The 21,541-nt window shown below is 37.9% G+C and overlaps 1 protein-coding gene across 4 annotated transcripts in view; it reads right to left on the bottom strand.

Annotated features, from left to right (window-relative positions):
• The window catches only part of VTI1A (vesicle transport through interaction with t-SNAREs 1A), a 276,781-nt gene that overhangs the window by 145,328 nt on the left and 109,912 nt on the right, over positions 1-21,541 (bottom strand). The window lies entirely within an intron of this gene.

Genomic DNA, 21,541 nt, shown 5'->3' with positions numbered 1-21,541 from the left:
GAAACGGAAGGGCTCAATTAATAAGCATATAAAGAGAAGCGTAGATAGGTGCGTAGTTATTTCTTCACAGAAGTGAGGTTATTCAGTACCTACACAGACATGTAAAGGCTGGTTATGATACTATAAAGGCACCAAGGCTCCTGCAGAGCTATTACAGAGCTGGCGCACAAAGAAAGCAGGTCCAGAAGGAGAAGAGTTATTTTGGAGGAAGCAAGGATGTAAATGCTATCTTGGCTTTTGCTTTAGAATTCTTGGAATTGAAGAGGAGACTAAACTGAAAAAATGCACTGGGTGGGGGGTTTTGAATAGAAGCCAGTTCAGAATGCAATTTTTATTTGGGGTGGTTCAAGTACTAATCGAATACAGCAAGCTTAGAGCATGAGTTAAAGAATACTGAATGACGTCACACGTGCTGAAAAATGCACAGAATTCATGATAATATACTGTTGTTTTAAATGCTATGCAAATATTTTCACATTTCACTATTTCTGCAAAATCCTTTCTTCTGGCTAAACCTTTATGATTAGAAATGTTGTGAATTACAGTATTAGCCAGGGAAGTACTGATATTTAAAGGTCAAGATAGATCTGATACTTTTTCAGTTGGACACTTGGTTCCTTTGGACCAGAATCACTCTCAGACCTCATCAATGACATGTAATTGTAGTCATTTGGTCTCACTAGGTTAACTATACTTTATACAAGGGATAAAAAGTTAGCTCCTGTCTTAAACAGCTTCCTTGCACAAGAAGACCGAGAAGGTTCGTGCATACTAATGAGAAACTTCATGGCAGATCCAGAACTAAAAACACTTTGCTACCATCTGAGACATGTGTCTTAAGCATGGAGTCAATCTCTTCTCGTATTCTACATTTGTTTATGTTGCAAAAGTTTTTCAAAAACAAAACTAAGAGAACTGGTGAACAGATTTGCTGTAACAAGAGCTTAACATTTCAACTCACCACAGGTCCTGAGAATACAACCCATTTTGCTGGGTGTTAAACTTCTGAGAATCTGGGAATTCCCATTTCTGCACATGTGAAAGAAAGAATTGGACCTAGATTTTGCATTGCCTTGTCATTATACTCACTTTTGATCTTCACAGAATCACAGACTTGTTGGAACTAGTTGGAGGGGATGTCTTGAAATTACTTAGTCCAACCTCCCTGCTCAAGCAAAGTCACCTAAAGCAGGCTTCCCAGGGATTTTGAATGTCTCCAATATGGAGACACTAGAACCGCTCTGAGTAACCTTAGACCAACACATCCACTTTGACAAGATCCAGGGCTTGATTCATTTGCCCTGGTCCCTACAGTCAGGTGAGAAATACTATTATTCAAGACATCCGTGTGGCGTTGGCCTTGTGGATAAATGATCTATGGGAGACCTGCATTCCTTTGGATTGGCAGAAGGATGGGAAATGCCCTGTGTCTTCTCAAATGGCCACAGACCCATGTACTTGGACAAATGAGTTGTGCCTTCAAATCTGGCTGATCATCTCCCAGTTAGTTCACAGAACTAACCCACCTTGTTACCCACGTGGCATTTTTCAAATAATCTGGCCATACACCTGACATACTTTCTGTAATGAAATGGAAACTAAACCATGGTCTTTTAGTTCTTAACCATGTATTTACTAGGCTCAGCAATTATTATTTACAATAAGTGACTGTGACATATGTTCTTGCTAAAATCTTAACCATTTAATCCACGATATCTATCACTTCTAAATCTACGGCATTCACACAACACTGAGAATGCCGTCTAGTCATTATCACTTAACTTTCATTTTCTCTGTTAAAGGACTGATGAAACAATGCAGAAGATGCCAGAAGACCTATTACACATTTGGGGGTTGGACTAGACAGTCTTTAAAAGGTCCCTTGCAATCCAAACCATTCCATGACTCTATGATGTTTGCATTCAGACTCAACAAAGTTAATAATTAATAACAGCAATATACCTGACACTGGGAAATTAATTCATAGCTTCACGGTTGTAATTGTGCATACACACACCGAATCGTTCTTAGCCCTTCTAAAACTTTTTCTTGCAAACGTTTTTATAACAGCAACAAAGCCCCAGACTTGGAGCTGGTATGGACTGGTTTGTCTCCACTGTCTGCAGTGTAAACCTGCCAATTACAGCAGATGAAGATCTAGTCCAGTCTCTCTCTCCTAGGAAAATCTCCACTTTTCAAAATGCACTGCTATAGGCAGTTATCACCATGGATCCAAACCCTTCCATTCAAGAAGCTCAGAGACTTTATATCTCCTGCTAATGTATTCCTTGGGGAAGTTACTATCCACCAAACCCCCTACAGTTATTGTTAGGAAATCATTAACCCACAGCTCTTTTCAACTCTTGATAATTACAATGTTAAAAAAAGGAAAAGTTTTGCTGCGAACAGTTGCAACAATGTATTTGTTTGCCACATGCGATGGAAATCTGATAGACAATATCTGTGCACTCCATCTGTTACACTGGATTGATCCGCTGATGAGAATCCTTTTAGAAACCTGCTTACCCCTGCTGGTGCTGCAAGCTTGAAAGAGAAAAAAACACTTTCTTCTCCTTGTTCTCTTGTGTGGTGGTCGACCCTGTCTTCCTTTCCATTAGAACCAACCCATCCTGCTGCCACAGACCTCACAGGATTTATATTGTTTTGACTCCTTTCAAACACTGTCTTGTTACCAACATCTGACAACAGTCTCTTGGGCCATCACGATTTTACAAACTGACCAGGCCTATAAGTCTCCATAAATCCCATGTGGATACAGACCTGTGAAAATGTCTTTAACTATCCATTAACGTACACAGTAGCTCTTTCATTATATAAATAGTCATGGGTGTTCTATACTTACATGGAGGAAGAAGCTGTAATTTGGGGAGGGGGAGAAGGAGGGAAGTGCTTGAAAACTCTGCCAGAAGAGGTTGTTCTTTTAGCACTCATCGCACATCAGCAAACTCATTTGCCCACCACACCGCTTGGCGACAACACACCATGGGTGGTCGCCTTGCTCCCCACCTCCTCCATAATCACAGTGAAAAGCCACAAAATAGTGAATCAAATTTAGGCATGACCACACATGTTGGTTTCTCACGAAGTTGGGGAAATTTTAGCCCTGTTCTTCAAACAACAACACCCAGAAAAACGATGCAAGGGCATATCTACAACTGAAAAATTGAAAATATGTTGAGTATATGATGCAAGAAGGTCAGGAAAAAAAGTTCTAATGAAATATTTCAGTACCCTGGCCTTGCGCTCAGTTTAAAGTTTACTGTTATAATCTGTGCGTGCATGTGCACAGGTATACGTATGTCTATTTATATGCATACAGACAGGCAGACATCAACGCTTCAGAACAAGTGAAAGGGAAAATGAGAATGGTTGAAAGAGCATTCCCCATTTAAACAGGAGTACTAATAAATCCAATTTCTTGCAGTGAAACCAACTCATCTGAATTAGCGTGCTATTTTAAAACAAACTGCAATTACTATTTGCAAGAACTGCTGCAAAAACGGTTCTGCCAATTCAAACAGTTTGCTTGGAGAGTCAAACGGGGATGGGGGCAGGGGGGGGAAAGGAAAGAAGAAAAATGGTTAATAGTAGGGCTGTTGCTTTTCCCAAGTGCAGCAAACTGAGCCTAATTGATGCTGACGCATGACAGACTCGTGTGTACAGTATTGCCCGGGCTTTGACTGAAGCTGCTGACAGAGGGTAAATGGTGCATGGCAGCTGGTCTTGCCCTGGCCTGGCATGGCAACGTATGCACACATTGCCTGTCAAGAGATATCATGAGGGCTAATGAAGGGCAGCCCACATTTTTAAAATTCTTCTCACTGAGTTTTGGATCAGACTTTACACCATGAAGCCTTCTCAACCTTTTAGTGCTTGGTTAAGGATATGTGACACCTATTTAAAAATTAATGTGTTCTAAACAATTTAAAGTTGGAAAACTAAAAGCCAGTACAGCTCTGTGTGAGAAAGAAAAAGTCCATATATGAGTGTGTGCATGATGGAAAGACAGGGCAGAGGAAGAGCAGAATGAGAGGAAAGAAATACAAGCATTTTTGCAGCTGCTAACAACAGAAAGCATGACATGGAAGCACCACTGATTTACCTGACTGCATTTCATTACTCTTCTATAGCTCTTTTTAAAACAAAAAGTGCATTTCTGAAAGGTTTACTTAAAATAAGCGACTCCCTACAAACACCAAATGCTTTCTCTTTTCCTGAATCCAGCCCACTGCCTGTAATTGCAGCAGAATAATTATAACAGTATCGAAAAAAAGACAGAAATTCTGCCCTCCAGTTCTTAGGCATGAAGAATAAATGTCAGAAAACAGAATTAGGATAAAAGAGACCATCTTAGCAATCTACCTGATTATGAACTTCAAATCACAAGTAACAGCTTGGTTGGTCCCTTCATTCTCAGAATTCTCTTGTGGTTTCACATTCCTTTATGTTATTTCGCATGGTAATAAATGGCAGAGATATTTTTGGTTTAGCTTTTTCTGAAATATTCTGCTCGCAGACAAATGGAAAATACATATGTAGAAGACCATCGAGACTTTTCAGGGTATTTCACTGACCAGTGCAGGATCATTTCTTGCCACAAATCCCTGAGGGCTTTGTCCCGGTTTCAAAAAAATCCCTGGTATTTTCACAACTGACTTCAGGATTTCAATAGTTATTTTACATGCCAGTAAAAAGAAAATGCTTGGTTCTCATCTAACCTGGAACAGCTTATCCCCTGCCAGTCACTATTAGCTTATGTGGAATGGTCTCTGAGTTTATCAGAGAGAAAGGATTTACGTCTTGGGGAGACTGACCATCTTTTTTGCCTCTGTAGGCCAAAAGAAGAAACTGACAACTGGAAAAAGATGTTACAGTGTTGTCTCTCCTGGCAACTTATACCTTCTTTTCCAACCCATTATTATACAGAGCAGAAGGAAAAAAAACCCCACCACTTCTGACCTACTAAATGAAAAAAAAAAAAAAAGGGAAAAAAAACCCAAAACGAAAACAACTTCCTCACTCAAAACCCACAAACTGCTGTATTTATTTGACACAGAAAAACTATTTATTTTTAGGTTTATCAGCTAATCTAGGAAAAAGTTAACCTAACCTTGGCAAATACAATAGATCATAAAGAAGTATCACGGTCTGAGAAACATACACAACAAGCTCACTACAGCTTTGGTCCTCAGAGCAGTCATTTGCTCATTGAAAATGTGTGTATTCAAGAGACACTCCAGAAAGCTAAAACAATGGCAGAAATCACAAAATGAAGCACCTTGTTCTCACTCTGATGCAACTCTAATAACAACACAGCTTCACTTCCCAGAAGTGCCTCTAGAGAGAATGCCACCTTTGTGTAAAGCAGCACTGGAGAGAAAAGGAACGTTTTAATCAGATTGGCTGATAAATTTTTGGGGAAAAAAAAATGGGTGGTAAAATAAAAATATATTACTCAACCCTCTAAAGCTAAATTATCGCATGTCATTAGATTATCATGGTTATAAGCAGATTGCTTCTGCTGCATGTAAGAAATTCTGTGCTAATAAGGTGGCAAAACATTATCAATTGGGTATTTGGTGTAAGAATTAGTAAGAATCAAGCAAAAATATTTTCCCTCTTCATATTTCCTTAGGATTTTTTGAGACAAATGTACCTAATTTGTAGAATATTTCAGTTCTCTGCAAATTTCTCCACTCTCCCTCCCTTACTTACAGGAGCGGCTAACAAAAGCTGCTAATTATTCTGGTAGTTTTGGGGTACCCATTCACCAGGAAAGAGCACTAAAATTATCACACAAATCTCTATCAACTAATAATGAGTTTCAGAGTTTACCAGTCCGAGTTATAAGAACAAACTGATTTCACTAGTGGATGATTGCATTTCTCCATTATCACTTCTCCAGGGCTGTTCACCTGTTTCTATACACATTATACCTGAACTTAGATAACTGTTTGCTACTGATTTCTGGGAGTTTGCCCTAATTAACAGAAAATCAGCCAATTCTTCAAATAAAATTATTTCTGAAGTATGACTCTTGTGCAACTGAAAACAAATGCTTTTTCTCTCACTCATTTTAAAAAACGTCTGCTTAAAGAAACATTAATTCAATTGCTATATGTTTATTAATGATTCACATCAATTGAGCAGTTCTGTCTATTTAACGATCCAGAACCCATTTCTTCTAGTGTAAACTGTTCAAACAGCACCACACCAGACCTGGTGGTATACACAGTGTACATAAATTACACAGGAGAGAAGAAAAATTAGGTTTTAACTACATAAAAATGTTTTTTCAAAGTGTTTAAACATTTTCTGTAGTTTGATAAAAAATCTATATAATTCAGTTGTCTTTACTCGATTTCATCTCCTACTTCTTCCATTACTGGATGTATATGACAGGACTTCATCCTATACTTGCAAACAGTACCATGCATGATTACACAGTAAGTGTTACAAATATATTTCACTTTCTACTTCCAATACTGTGAAGTCATAAAACTAAATAATTTTCAATTTTTTAAAAGGTATGTCTTTGTTTACATAATTTCCAAAACCTCTGAAAAGATATGACCTCTGCCTAGTTTTAAACAACAAAGCGTTTGGAGATTTTTTTTTCTTAGAAGAAAAAGAGGAACACCTGGTGCCTGTATAAAGGCAAGTAAACTCTATAAAATCCACTTCATGAATTTTGAAAAATCTGCTTTCATAGCCAACTCTGTAATTTAACTTAGTAAGAAAAGGCTGCCGTCTCATACCATATACTATTCAGGTTCACGTAGTACTGCACAATTTTGCAGGTCTGGTTGAGGAAATACCTGTTCTTTAAGGAGAGAACAATTACTCTGTTTGACACCTGATTCTGGTCTTCAAGACAGAGTTTAGTAAGTTTCTGTTCGTGGAACTGCTGTCTGTGAGGCTTCAAAACGTTAGCACTCGTACTGGATTTAAGGACACAGCAGCCTGGTATCAAAAAGCAATTTTATAGCACAAGAATCATTACTATTCACAAGCAGTAATTGTAAAGCTAGATGTAAATAAGAAGTATGTGTTGAGTGTAAGAAAGTTAAAACTTGATTTAAAATTATATGCCTGAATATATATATATACAGGCACCCACGCACAATGTTCTACACTTAGAATTGTGTGTGCATACCTGTGTATTTGTGCAGAGGTGTATACACACATTCAACCTATTTGAAATACCGGTTCTGAGAAAATTTTGATTATGCCTGCATCAAAAGAAACTCTGTACTAACTGTTGCACCTTGGATTTTTTAAGGGCATTAGATTTTACCTCTTGATCGTTTGTTTTTAGTTTTGAAAGAACAACGCTCTTCTCTTAGAATCTCTCCTTTTAAACTGGTCAATTCCAAAGAAATAAAAGGGATTTTCTGTGTGCATCAGGACTGTAGGATCGGGTCTTTTATACTAAGAACTAACTGCACTGGGTTTCTAAAAAATTACACATATACTTTGTGCTTGTGTGCATGTATATGCGCGCACATAAACTATTTAAGTGTAAATTGCCAGAATGGCAGTAAATTACTGCCTGAGCTGCAAAGCATTTACATACCTTAGGCATGAGCAACCAATTGGAACTTTTAATCTTTTAACAAGTTACTGCTCAATGACATAATAATGAATAAAATGAAGAGTAATGAAGTTGACCATAAAGCTTAGCAAATAAACATTGCACACAAAAATAACAATTCCTGACTAGCTGAGCACACAATATCTACTTATGGTTTGCTGCCAGTTACCCTACGCTTGTGCCAAAACACAGTAACATCCTCCTGCTGTTGCTTTTGGTGTTACCGTTGTTGGTCGCTTTTGCAGATCGCTGCTGCCCTCACCATGCCGGGATCCACCCTCATTATAACCTGTTCACCTGCAGATAGCTTTACCTTTCAGAGTTGTTCCAAGAAAGTTTTTAGCAGCTTTCTTGTCTCAGTACTCCTGTCAAGGAAGTAGTAGAAATCACCCCCAGGATTACTGACAGAAACTTCCATTTGTTTGAAATCAGAATGAATAGTCTGTTATATCGGCACTGACAGGACAAGGTCATAGACCATACTCTATCGTTATTCTCACTCCTAACAAGAGCCCATGATTAAGTCACCTAAAATAAAATTCTACTTCTGTCAAAAGACATGGCAATCACTCACAGGAGCTGCAAAGATGACTGACCACTCACTGTCTTCTGTGGGTAGGAAAAAAGTACGTCTAATAAGGTAATATACTTGGGAGTATCTTTTCTAATTGTGACTGGCACACCCAAAATTCATCTCATTTCTGTACGCAGAGCAAGTCTAAAAGGTATCAAATTCAATTTTGTTTCAGACAAATTTGGTTCAGTTGTTCATTACAATCCAGATAACTCAAAAGGCAGGCAGGGCTCTACAGAACAAGCAGCAGGATTCGGCGCTAGTCCCCTACAAGCCAACAGCAGAAGCAGAGGCAGGCAGCAATGGCCACAAGGCACTGCTGAGTGTTCAGTCTTTGGAGGCAGAAAACCACTTCCAATTGAACTGATGTCCCTATCAGAAAAATGATCACCAGCATTCCTTCCAGCTGACAGCCGTGCTATTAGCTGAGGATATAACAAACATTAACAAGGAGAGCGTTAGAGGCTGTTCTTCCAGGATGGGCCATTGCACCATGGTGGAGCCTCAAGGGAAGCTTCAATTGCTGTTGCCTTTGCCGTCTTTTCTCTGTAAAAAGAGAAAACTACCTTTTTAAGACACGAATAAGGATTTTAAACAGTACTATATTAGAAGCTCCAGGGACAGTAACTAAAAAGCAAACATTTACCTTTTACTTATTCCTACAATGAAATAGCATGGTAACATGACATTACCGCTCCAAGGTAAATATTTACTTGTTAGTATTGGGCTCCACATAAAAATACACCTACTTTCCCCACCCAAGATGACCTGCATTTTCTATTACCAAGACCAAAACAACCAACCACCCCACAATTCCCACTTCAGTATGCTGCATATACTTCTTCACCTACACCGAGATGTTTAAACATACAGTGGTATTTCGGGCTCCAAGTACCGGACTCTCAATTCACACATCCTGGACAACGAACGGAGAATGCACTACAACAAAAGCAAAGGAGGAAGTTTCCCCTTTCCCTTTCAACCCCCATCTCCAGCCTAAAGGAGCAAGCAAGTCAAGCACCACATCTGGACCAGGGCTGCATCTCTCCAGTACACTACATCACCACAAAGAGGGCTACTATCTTTTTCTCCATCAGCTTTTCCCATTACATACTTGGCACCTGTCACTTCAGGAATTAACAACAGGATGATTATCCAGATTAAAAGGAGATCAAGCAGTGCAAATAAATTTTAAATTATTTCTTATATGTTTGGCAAGTTCCTTTGTACTGTTTTAAGGAGGATTTTGAAAATCCACAAAGCCAGGCTGAGTTGTTTGCTCTTTCTCCCCACAAATATGAGAAATATTAGGTTTAATGACTTAAAAATTTCTAGATAAATAAATTTTGTATCTACATACACAAAAAAAAGTCATTGATGAAAAAGGTTCCAGCCTTTTCTTTTAGCATTTTGTTCATTACTAAATACAGCTTTTGAAAGCAAATACCACACATGTGCTCCTGACACCAGCTCTCAACAGTCTCAATGCCTTCGTTTACTCATTTATAAAACGAGTATGCTGCTGCTCATTCCGCTGAAAGAAGTGTTGAGAGACCTACCTGCAGCCTGGCTAAGCAGCACTGGCAAGAGCCCATCAGCCAGGGCATGGCAATCTGCTCACAGACAACACTCCCCACAGAGGGAAGCCTTTGCTTATGCAGGGTCACGGGATAATGGAAGGCATACCATTTTTGAAGTTTGAAGGTTTTTTGAATTTTTTTTTAATGGTATAATTCGCAAATACAAATTTAAAGTGTACCTATCGCACAGTGCTCCAAATATTGTGAGGTTTTTCATGCTGTGCCATGTTAATAGCCAGCTAAGAAATTAATTGTTTTAGATGTTGCTTTAGTTTCATCTTTGGCTAAAACAGACTAGACACTGAAGCAAAACAAAAAATTTCTTTTTGGTACTCAGTACTTTAGCTTGAGCTACTATGCTTTCATTTCCCTATGAGGGGAGAAGCACAGAAAAGAGAATTTCTATCCAACAATATCTTGAGAACAGGTCTGCTTGGCAAACGATCGAAGTTATTTAAGATGCTATTATCAGACTCCTGCCCTTCTTTCCCTACCATGTATCTTGCTAAGGCTCCTGCTTTCCTGTTAAAGGTACTGTCATCATGACAGCAGCACAGACAAAACATGTGAGCATTCCTCATCTGCTACAGGTAGGAATCAGACAAACCATCCGAAACTTGGTGCAGAGCCATTTGGAAGCACTCACAGTTTCTTTCCCATAGTCTAAGCTCTTTGGGTATTAACCTCCAACTGGTGTACAGGGCATTTCCTCTGACAGATCTAAGTAAAATGGCTGAATCCAAGGTCTTAAACGCTGTAATCTATCACCTGATGTAGCTGACGTAATGGATCGTGGAGATGCGTGACCTCCATGAAGCCAAACTCATTCAGTGCGCCAGCAGCAAGACTACCACAGACCCTTGCAGCAATTTGGTACAACAAAGGTTAAGGTCAAACCAGAACTAAGTAGATCAACATGGTTTGGGAACACTGAAAACCTTCGCATCGAGATTTCCAAACAAAACAAAACATTCCAGTGTTTCCAAGCCAAAACTCTTCAGAGCTTCCTGTTCAGTGAAGACAATATAAATGGGTATTTTAACTTTCCATTCTCATTTCAAATAAAAAGGGGTGAAATGGTGGCATTTCCCAGGGCAAAGCCCAACTACTGACTAGCTTCAGAGATCATCTATTTAGAAGAATCTAGAAACTGAAGTGATGCAATTCTTGCTTTAAAAACACACTTCAAAAGTTAATCATTCCTACAGCCAGCTCCACCAGACCATCAGTGCCGTACTACTGCCCTAGAATTGCTTCCTTCCCTCACAACAGCCAAATTACTGCTTCATCTCTTTTTAATGTCCTTTGAGTGCCCAAGATCTCACAGTAATTACCAGAAATAAAAGGAAAAATGGAATTACTAATCACCAATGTCAGGCAAAGCAGGAAAAACAGAGCAATCAATATTTGGCTAAATGAGAACACTTTTGTCCTCTTTGGGTCATATTAAAAAAATAACAATAACAAAATATAACAAAATACGTAACTGCTTCTTTACTCAGTTTCCCTTATATCAATACAACTTAACTCTCAGAGAGCATTCTGATGTGAAATTATTATTCAGCCATGACACTGGCAAGCTTATTTCTTCTTCCAATGCTAAAAATACCTTTTTTCTAGGAATGTGGCTGTATCACAAGGAAAAAGCCAGCCTTTGTATTTTAAAATCTTAGCCGGCAGCTAGAATACTAACAGTAATAAACAGTTAGAATGAATTGAAAGTGAAGTAATACCAAGAAAAATGGAGGGGAAAGACATTCATTTATAATGTCCTATAATCAAGATCGTGAAGCTTGGTGCAGCAGAAAGATTTCCCTGAATAAATTCATTGTATTTTTAAACAGAGAAATTTCAGAGAACATAGTTAGTAAATATTTAAAACCTTTGTGGTAAAGGCTTAAACCTCAAAATAACAAGGAAATGACAACTGTTTATTTTTCTCCACATAAAACTGAAAGTTATTGTAAGGTCATTATAATGTAAGCCTGTTTTGTCTTTAAGAAATAAATAATTACACCACTGATTTGAGTAGGCCTGCCAGTAAGTCTACATGTGGTTAAGTCAGATAGACCGATACTCTAAAATTGGCAAGTAGCTAGCTCCCACAAGCTATTAAGTAACACTGAGGTCTAGGTAGCTCACAGCCCTTTTATCATGTGTCTCTCAAACAGAAAAAAAAGGAGAAAAACTCCTACATTTAGACTACGGTTGTTGTGCAACCTTTGAACATGGTTCTGCATATTCCATGATAACACAGAAGCAGAATTTGATGCAGCATTCACTCTGCTGCAATATTCAGCTGCAACATCTAATCTTTCTTCAGAAATATGTTTCTAACTCTTGCGGTTGCAAGGGAAATCTTCATAAACATGAAACAAAAGCAATTTGTAATGACAAGACTATGTTCCTGAGTTTGCAAACAGCCTGAAATAATGACTGCGTTGTCACTGCAACGAAGATTACATCAAATTAACAGCTGTAATCAAAACAATGGACTGATGGCTGTTTAACCACTACTGTTAACCACTGCTGTACTGAAGATTCTAGCACTACCCCAGAATGTGTTTAATCCCACCTCCTTAGGTACCAAAACCTCAGCTAACGCGAGCTGTGAATACATCAAGCTTTGCTGATGGAAGTTCCGTAACACAAGCTATGCAGCCAGCAGGAGAGCTGAAGCTGGGCAGCGGCAGTAACCTCTACATAGACAGCACATAGCAGTAAATGTCCTATACAAATCATACCTTCTCACATTCAATTGAGTAAAATTGTTCATTTATTGATTTGAATAAATCTGCTGCATCACAGTACCACGGGAGCTCAGGGGACACCACCACAAACTCTAATCCAGCCCATTACAAGATGTATGCAGCTTTGCCTGTGGCCAGTTCTCACCATTCGTTCTACATCTGGACTTCCAATGAAGGCAGAGAGCCCTCTGCGTGGGGGGACAGCAACAGAATATAGGTCACATCACCATCTGTGGCATGAATATCTACCCATTGTTAGTATAACAATCTACATTTTCTTCTCCAAAGATAAAAATCAATCCAATTATGAAGCTGCAATACAGATTAAAACCAAAACAAAACTAGCTAAACCACTCACATCATGGGTCCTGCCTTGGAGCTGTGGGAGGGTTAGATGCCTCAAAGCCCTTTCTCTAATTCTGCAAGCAAATGGAAACAAGAAACCTGTATTTTACTGGTGACAGCATTGCCATCACACCAGCTCTAAGACACACTAAAGCTCCTTCTCTAAGGATTTCATGGAACAGCACAAACAGGATGGAGCAAAGGAAATGACTGACACAAAGAATGCAGTGGACAAACTTACATGGCGGCACAAACAACAGACTCCTTTGGTGGAGCTTGCTGGCTGTAGAAGGCCGAGCAAGTACTAGGTACTTGGATGAGCTCCATGCAGAAACTTCAGCACACAGGCAGATGAAGCAGCTAGACATCTGCAGCATCCCGTAAAACAGTATTAAACAGTCCCCCTTTCCAACTGAACTATATCCTCATCCTTTCATGTAATGGAAAACAAACAGATGAACAAACAAGCACCCAAATACCACACGTTTCTCGTACTAAAGATTTTAACGAGCTGGAGTCTAAAGGGAAATGTGATACATGAAGGGTTGGCAGTTAAGTCTCAAATTCAAGTCTTGCTTATTCATTAAGTCACCAAACACTAACCTTGGCTAGGTCTCCATTTTGTGGTGCAGTCTAATTTCTACTGGTGAAGAAACACAAAGTTACGATGACAACTGACCGTGGCCTCTGGTTAGCAATCATAACGCTGAGGGACACAGAAGCTGTAGGAACTGCACCGCTTTTCCTTCTAGAGCACAGAAAAGCATCTTCCCCGGGCAGAATGTGAAAAATGCACTACTGCTACCTGAACGATGGTTACAAAGAATAAGGCTTTCAATCTTCCGATTAATTAATTTGTTTTTCAACAATAAAAGTATTAAAAGAATAAAGGAGGGAAAGATGATCAAACAATGGAGATGATATCAAGTCCATTTAAAGATCAGCACAGAGGAAGATGAGCCAAGTTTTAGAAAAAGACTAAAATAAGCAGAAAGGGAGCTGCAAGAATAAACAAGGCAAAGGAGTTTTTTGTTTGATGTCCAGTAGCAGTTTGATGCTTTTAATAGAAATACTCCTTTTCTTCTCTACAGTTTGCTATAATTCTGCTAAATAGAAAAATATAAACATATTCCTTAAAATTTCAGCTTTCTAGAAATGCGATGACGAAGCATCTGAAAGGATCAACATACATGCTTTCTGAATAACCATACAAAACTTCTGATTTTTTTATTCATTCTTTTTTATGTTGTAAATTTGCCATGTAATGACAAATTTGGGCATAAATCCTACAGAAACTGATAAACTAAATCAGTAGAACTACTCACAGTAGTGAAGCTATGCAGATGTCTAAAAATTTGCAGGTGTCTTGGATAATAAGCTTTCAGAGCAGGAGCTACAGATCTGTGATTAGTTCACCAGTACATTTTATTATGCTTGAAATATATGTAATAATAAGGTTAACTCTGTGGTGTATTTTTGTTTTGGCTCATAATACTTAAATGCAGCATAAGTCTTCCATATTGTATTTTCTTTGTACATTTTCCATACACACACACATATACATACTCATAAATATTTATACATTATACATAGACACAAATAAATACCTTCACGCAGGTTACATTCAACCAATAATGTATACTGGTCAACAATAAGAAACCACTCTTATCCTAAAAAGTGTTTAGTTGCAAAAATGTTAATGGAATCCACAGAAACACTTAGGAACCAGTTTTTTAATCTCATTACCATATCAAGGAGCTCCCTGTTAATCACTGTCCAAATTCATTTGGATTTATTGTATCACAGTTATGCTTACAATTAAATGCCACAAGGTCCCAGTCAGATTAAACAAATGATTTTTCCTGTAGTCCTTACAGGACTAGTAGTGACAAATCACATGGAAGTAAAATATATCATAATTAATTAGCAGAGGCCCATAGATAACCTCTCCCACAAATCTCCATGGGCAATTTTAATAGGTTTCAGTATTTAAATATAAAACCCTATGAAATTGCTTAAAAATTCAAGGAATACTTGCACTTGTTATAGGTAATGAATATGTCAGTCATGTAATTTTTTATTACATAATTATTTCTTTAGGGATGTTAGAAACAAGTAATTATTTTCTTAAAAATGAATTGGCAGCAACTATTTTAAGCATGCCATTGTGAATGAAATATCAACTAATTGTTGTATTACTGACTTACAGAAAAGAAACATTTCCTTATCAAAGCACATAACATCTCACCATTGCAAAAAAATTTAATCTTCTTCACAGAAGCTTCAGTAAGCTAGTAGGAATTACAGGAAGATAACTGGTCTTAATATTAAACATGAACATCAGTGTGAAGAAAAAGGGTTTGGCTTCTTTAGCTTGATTTCCAATAGGACACATTAGCTGTTCACTCCTCTTATGTGTGTTAGGGAAAGTAACAGATGACAGTATTTCATAGATGTGGTGGAAAAATCTTCCTTTGCAGGAAGAAATATTTTGTCAAATACTATGAACTGTTCATGGTAATCTCTCTGCTTATGAAATAGTAAATTCTACCTAAATCAATTCAAAACAATGTGTTCCCAGAATGGGCAGGCTAGAATATATAAAAACTGTCAAACAAAAAGCCCTCATTTATTTCCAGAATTAAGCTTTCATCTCAGTGATCTGCATTTGTTTATCAAGTAAGAACCCTGGTGCTCCTTCATAAAATCTTCAGTAAACTGTATTTTGTCTGCCTTCAATCTCTTCGAAACATCAAAATGTCTCATTTCTCATTCATTCCTTGCTAAAGTTCACTTAGAGGGATATTAAAAAAATGTCTGTACTAGTCCAGGAAGACTGGTCTCCTGACACTGGAAAGGAAGGAACCTAACTTAAAATAAATGTTTAATGATGAAATTATTGAACTGACTGTATCCTTGACATGTCTGTAGTGTCAAAAGAAAGTCTTCAAGTTAAATAGGAAATTGCACAAAATACTATCCAAAGTTGAAACTGGGGTAACAACTTCAGCCTATAACAGTGATTTACCTTGAGCCACAGACTTGAGCTGAAACTCAAGATATCTTGTCTTCAGTTACTCTACTTTGAGTTACTTAATTGTGGTAGCCAATCTTCAGTAATCAGTCTTCCTGAAAGAATCTCTCGGGAATTATATAAATTCATTCATTTAGAAGCATCTCGATATGGACTCTTGTGTTGGGTACAAAAACAGGAACCAGTGTTAGAAGAGAAGTGGGCAACTGAGGATAATTTCTATTCTTATGGAATTTGCGGGACAGCATCACGATATACTGACAGCAAACAGGCTGAGAATGGAGTATGCAAATGCTATCACAGTCTTCTAAGTCAAAATGTCAGACAAAACTGCAATGAACAAAAATTAATTTGCTAATTTGGCCTCTGTAATAGGAATGAATAAATACACTGGCATTTGTAATACAGCTCTTCAAACTATTTGTGAAGTCATAAAAATTAATGTTTAAAATATACAGCCATATTTTATGAACACCACTTAGTCTCAAACCAAGCAATAACATAAGATTTTTAACAAATAGAGGCCTAAAAGAGAAAAAGCAATCACCTTGAAATGAGAGACAACATCATAAACTTAAGTTTCATAAAGCACTTAAGAAAATCAGCATTTCCATCAACGACTAGCTCTGAAGGCTTGCAAAATTCAGCTGAAAAATGTGACGGAAGTGGAGATGAACAATAAAAAAAATATCTTGCAAAACTTGAAAGCACCTACTGAAATTTCTGATTATAAAGAGCTTAAGGCATGCATTGGGATACCTTGTATCATGCTCCTGAAGCAAAATGGCCATAAACCCACCCGTGGCCAGATACGGGAAAACCGTGTCCGTGTAGGTCTAATGGTTTGCAGTAGTAGGGACAGAGCTGGGCACTCTTCCATATGGATGTTTCCCAGACATTTACTCTACTCTTGTTTGCCAGACATTAGATAAACCAGTTGGGCTGTACTGACTCATGCCAGGGCTTGGATTAACAATAGATCAGGATGGGAGAGCACAGACACAGGCATTACATTATCTTTACATTCATCCATGACTTGCTGTATTCTCCTCCATTGTATCTGATGACTAGTTATTTCAGAACAGGGGCTTTTGACCATTACACCTCCTTCCATTTCTGCTGGAAGGTAAGTTTTCAATTCAGCAAGTGTAAATACCATGAAATGTAAAGTTAGCAGTATATCAAAAGTTCTCAGCAAATTACCCTGCATGTATTGAATAAATTACCTGTTATGGTATAGGTGAGGAGAAGGTCTGTACCCATGCCTTTCGGACGCAGCTCACCCTTAGATTACTTACAGCATGAAATCACACCCACAATACATGAACAGGGTTAGTTTTTGTTGAGGCACTATACGTGGAAGAATAGCCAAACCCACTCTGCAGGTGATGGAGGCAATCATCATTAGCTGACCAGCTGTGTACTTCATCTCCTGATAAAGAACAGGAGGTAAGAACTGAGTTGGGGGTAGCTCAGGAAGTACCTTAAAGGTTGTTCCTGATGAGTTAAGAGGATGGGAGGCTACTGGCATGATAAAACAAGGAGAGGCAATGCAAAGAGGCAACAAACTTGGAAAATACTTGAAGCAGTATTCTGAACGGGAAAAACTATGATAAAACAGAAAGTTTTTGTTAATAAGTGAAAAGGTTTGGGGATGTGTGGATACTCATGGAACACTAGATCTCAGGAGTGTCAAATAAGTCAAATTACCAAGTGTAAAATGTAAGCTAGATATCAGGATCTACAGAGACTGGAACTGAAAATTATACCTATCACTGAAGGGCTAGAAGCAGTTGGCAGAAAATACAACCATGTTTTTTTAATAATAATGCTATGTTAATTAAACCTAAAAAATTACTGTGATAAAAACAAGCCCATCAGTAGGGTTGCCAGTTACCACTATTAACCTTGATAGTGTTGATAAATTTTTTAAATTTCTGACTACAAGCTGAGACATAGGATTGTCTTTTTCTATAGTTCATTATCCATTGTTTACTTCTAATAGTTATCCTTTTATAGAAACTTGTGAGTTTAAGATACACAATTTTATGAAGGTAAAAATTAATAATATACTTTTAAACTTACTTGAAACCTCATGAATAAATAAATAAATACATAATTGTTAAACCAAAGTAGCATCTAATCAGTTGTCTTCCACATCATAGCACTGACCCTAATCTCTGGGGCATAAACAAACATGCATACTTTGCGCAAACTTTAATCATAAAAAAGAATGAAATATATTCCAACATAAATATTTCAGCAAATAGCCATGTGAAGGAGCATGAATGTTTAATTTAGACATCACCTCTGTCACTATCTGTTAGACAGCATACCAGTGTTTCTCCTCTGGGAATTCCAAAATATAACCAAGTTTCCAGTGCCCAACAAAACAGTATTCCTCCTTAAACACATAATACCCATCTACTTCTAGGAATATTTAAACACTTTAAGATATGGTAAAATCCTTTTCCAAGCTGATCATGCCATATTTGGTCAATCCATATCTTTACTAGCACTACCTACAAAGTTTGAATACTCTTCCATTGCCTTGCTTGTGCTGGAAGGATCTATCCAGCACAAGGACCAGTCTCCAGCAGGTTGGCTTAAATACCATCTACTTCCACATACTTCTACCAAAGCTCAAGTCATTGCTAATCAAGTTCCTCAACTAGGACATACCACTGCGGTCAAGTTAAGGATCTGTTACACTGAACATCCTTTCATCTACGCAAAAGCTTAGCAATGGCACATGAGATAGGAAGATAGGTTTTATTTGATACTGGCTTTCAAAGACTGGAGACAGTTTTAAATGAAACAGACGAGGTGAAGAAAAATGTATGGCTTCCATATGCTCTGTCATTCAAGACAGTGATCCCCCCACAACTGCATAAAAGTGCACTTGATCTATTGCCTCCTGTTTGGGAATATACCATGAAGTGCGTCTGGAGACATGTATACATAACACAGTGGAATGAAAATTTACGTTCACCAACCGAGTTAATTTCTCTGTGCACAAAAATACTGTTTCATGAACACTAGAAATATGTATACTTAAAAAGCACCCTAACATTAAGGTTTTGCGTCTCAATCCCTGTACAAATTAAGTTTATAAAAAGGAATTAAAATACAAATATCATTTTGAAAGCACATACCACAGCATTTCCATGAAACCAGAAATCAAACTTCTAATGTATCATTTCATTTTTAAAAATGAGCTTAAAATGGCATGACTTAGAGGAGGAACATATTGCACATACTCTCCTGCAGTTGGTTTGCAAGCGACCTCCTATTTTTCCTTGTTGGAGCTCAGTACAGAATTGGCCTTTCTTGGAATGTGCTGCCCAAGACTCGATAAAGTAAGAGAATGTGAAAGCAACTCAACAAAAGCTGCAACTGTGGCATTTTACAGTGTCCTTGTTCTCCTCTTCTCTGCCCCTCCCCCCCCCCCCCCCCCCCCCATCTGAAGTGCTCTGACAGGTAGGCTTGGCAAGATGGGATCTACGTCCATGGCCTTGTAGTCACATTTTATTGGCTGGGTTCTTAGGTTAAACTTGAGGTGTTTACAGACTTCACCTCAACTTTCCCGGTATCTCAGTACAGCAATGTTCTGAGAGGAAGGTCTGTTCACAAGAATGAATAATTAGAGCAGGCTGCATGTTCTAATGAGAGAACTAATATATTACTACATATGAAAAATGAATATTAGACCAGAGTTCAACAGCAAGAAACAGTGCAATCAAATACATGTCTGGGTCAGAAGCAGCCACTGAACATCTATCCTGTAAGCCAACATACACTGCAAACAGAAGTTCCTCCCAGCACCCTTTAAGAAACTTATAAAAAGCCTTAAAGATTAAAAGCCTCAATTACAGTGTTTGAGAGGAAAAGCATGAGAAAGATCAAGGACACTGTCAATGTTCTAAGCCCTTGAGAACTTGGGTGACTTTTTCAATCAAAAATTGCAAGTGATCTCGGAAAGCAGACCATGTGCCATAATAAGAAGGAAAGCTACAAACCCAAGTCTACTTCCTGCAGATCTAGCCTGGGGGGAAAAAAATCCCTCATAACTAAGAACCTGGTGATTTGCTTAACATTGACAATATACGCAGGATGTGCTGAAGGTTTAATGGCAAGAACAGTGCCTGCTCTTACCTTATGCCTAGCTATAGTCAGCTTCAAAAGACAGTGAAAAATACTGCATGCTTTTGTGGTTTACAGAAAGGTCTCATTACTTGCTCACTCACATTTTGATACTTTTGTGATTCATGGAAAATGATATTGATTTTTGAAGTGATCAAAATAGATGCAGAATCAGTCAGGGGGGAAAAATGATCAGTGTCCATTATTTTTTTTCTGTTACTGCGTATTACAGTAATACTCGGACATCCAAGTGAGAATCGACATGACTTTATGTTAAGAGCTGTTACGTGCTTTGCTTTGACAGTCTACTGCTGCAAAGAATTCACAGTACATTTACAGTACAGTATATAAACAGTATATATAGAGGTAAAGGATGAAGACAGTGATGCTTTAATCCATTTGTACAATTAAGGAGATATGGAACAGAGATTAAGGACAAGGCTATTTGTGTAAAAAGGTTTAAACAGCTGTAAAACAGCTAAGTGATTTAAGCAATATCAGATGGGAACTATATGACAGAAAAGAGGACTAAACTCCGATCTCTTAAGACCTAGTCCAGAGTTTTAGTTGCATGATTTTTACCCTTGCTTTCCCTCTTAATATTTTTTCCTTAATCTGAACGAAACTCCAAGACAGACTCATGTCCTTCCTTACAATTTAAGAATCTGTGACTGGAAACATCTTAAGCAAGGCATCCCCATCTTAATCCACTCATATGAGAAGTCAGAAAAACTAAACACGCTAGCTATAACCAGCCAAACCAGTATTTTGAAAAGTGACAACACACAGGATAAATGAAGATAACTTTAATATGTAAATTTATACCATCAGCTAAAACCTCAGCAGGCCAATGGCCTCACACTGCCATTTTGATCCTCCCTGATGTTTAAGACAAGAACTCTTATTTTCCCTTAGAAAATTCAATGTGCTTATATCAGAAGTTTCCACCCGAATCTTAATCCCATTACCACCAATAAAATACATGTGTGTGTTCCCATGTAAAAACTAAAGGAATATGTGGTTTCACCAGGGATGATCTTTGTAATTACCACAGAGATATCTTTCAGCACATCAACAGCCTTACTACATACCTGTGTACCTCCTTGTAGTATGCTACAACTTTCACCAACAGTTAGAATGCAAGAAAAGCTTCAACAATTGATATGCTCAGTAGGAGTTAGATTTGATACATAAAATTGATAATCTGGCTCTGCATCAAGTTATATCACAGGATAATCCAAATTTATCACCTAACGCAAAAAAAAAAAAAATTAAGTTCAGAAGTATTTTTTTCTGACTAGAGATAGTACAAATTGAAGTCAGAAGCTGAAGCTCTAATTCAATTAATTTCTAACTTTAGAACTAAAGTTCTAAGAGTCTAAAAATGTAACATTTAAAAACTGCATTGATGGCATACAAAACTGCACATTAAGATTTGCTGTCTGACACTAGGACCCAACTGTAGTAGGTGCTGTATAAACACACTGAATTCCTGCCTCT

Source organism: Falco rusticolus, chromosome 9, assembly GCF_015220075.1.
Source record: "Falco rusticolus isolate bFalRus1 chromosome 9, bFalRus1.pri, whole genome shotgun sequence".
In the NCBI taxonomy this organism is placed as follows: Eukaryota; Metazoa; Chordata; class Aves; order Falconiformes; family Falconidae; genus Falco; species Falco rusticolus.
Note: the sequence above shows the minus strand (reverse complement) of the source record. Positions and strands in the feature narration are given on the sequence as shown.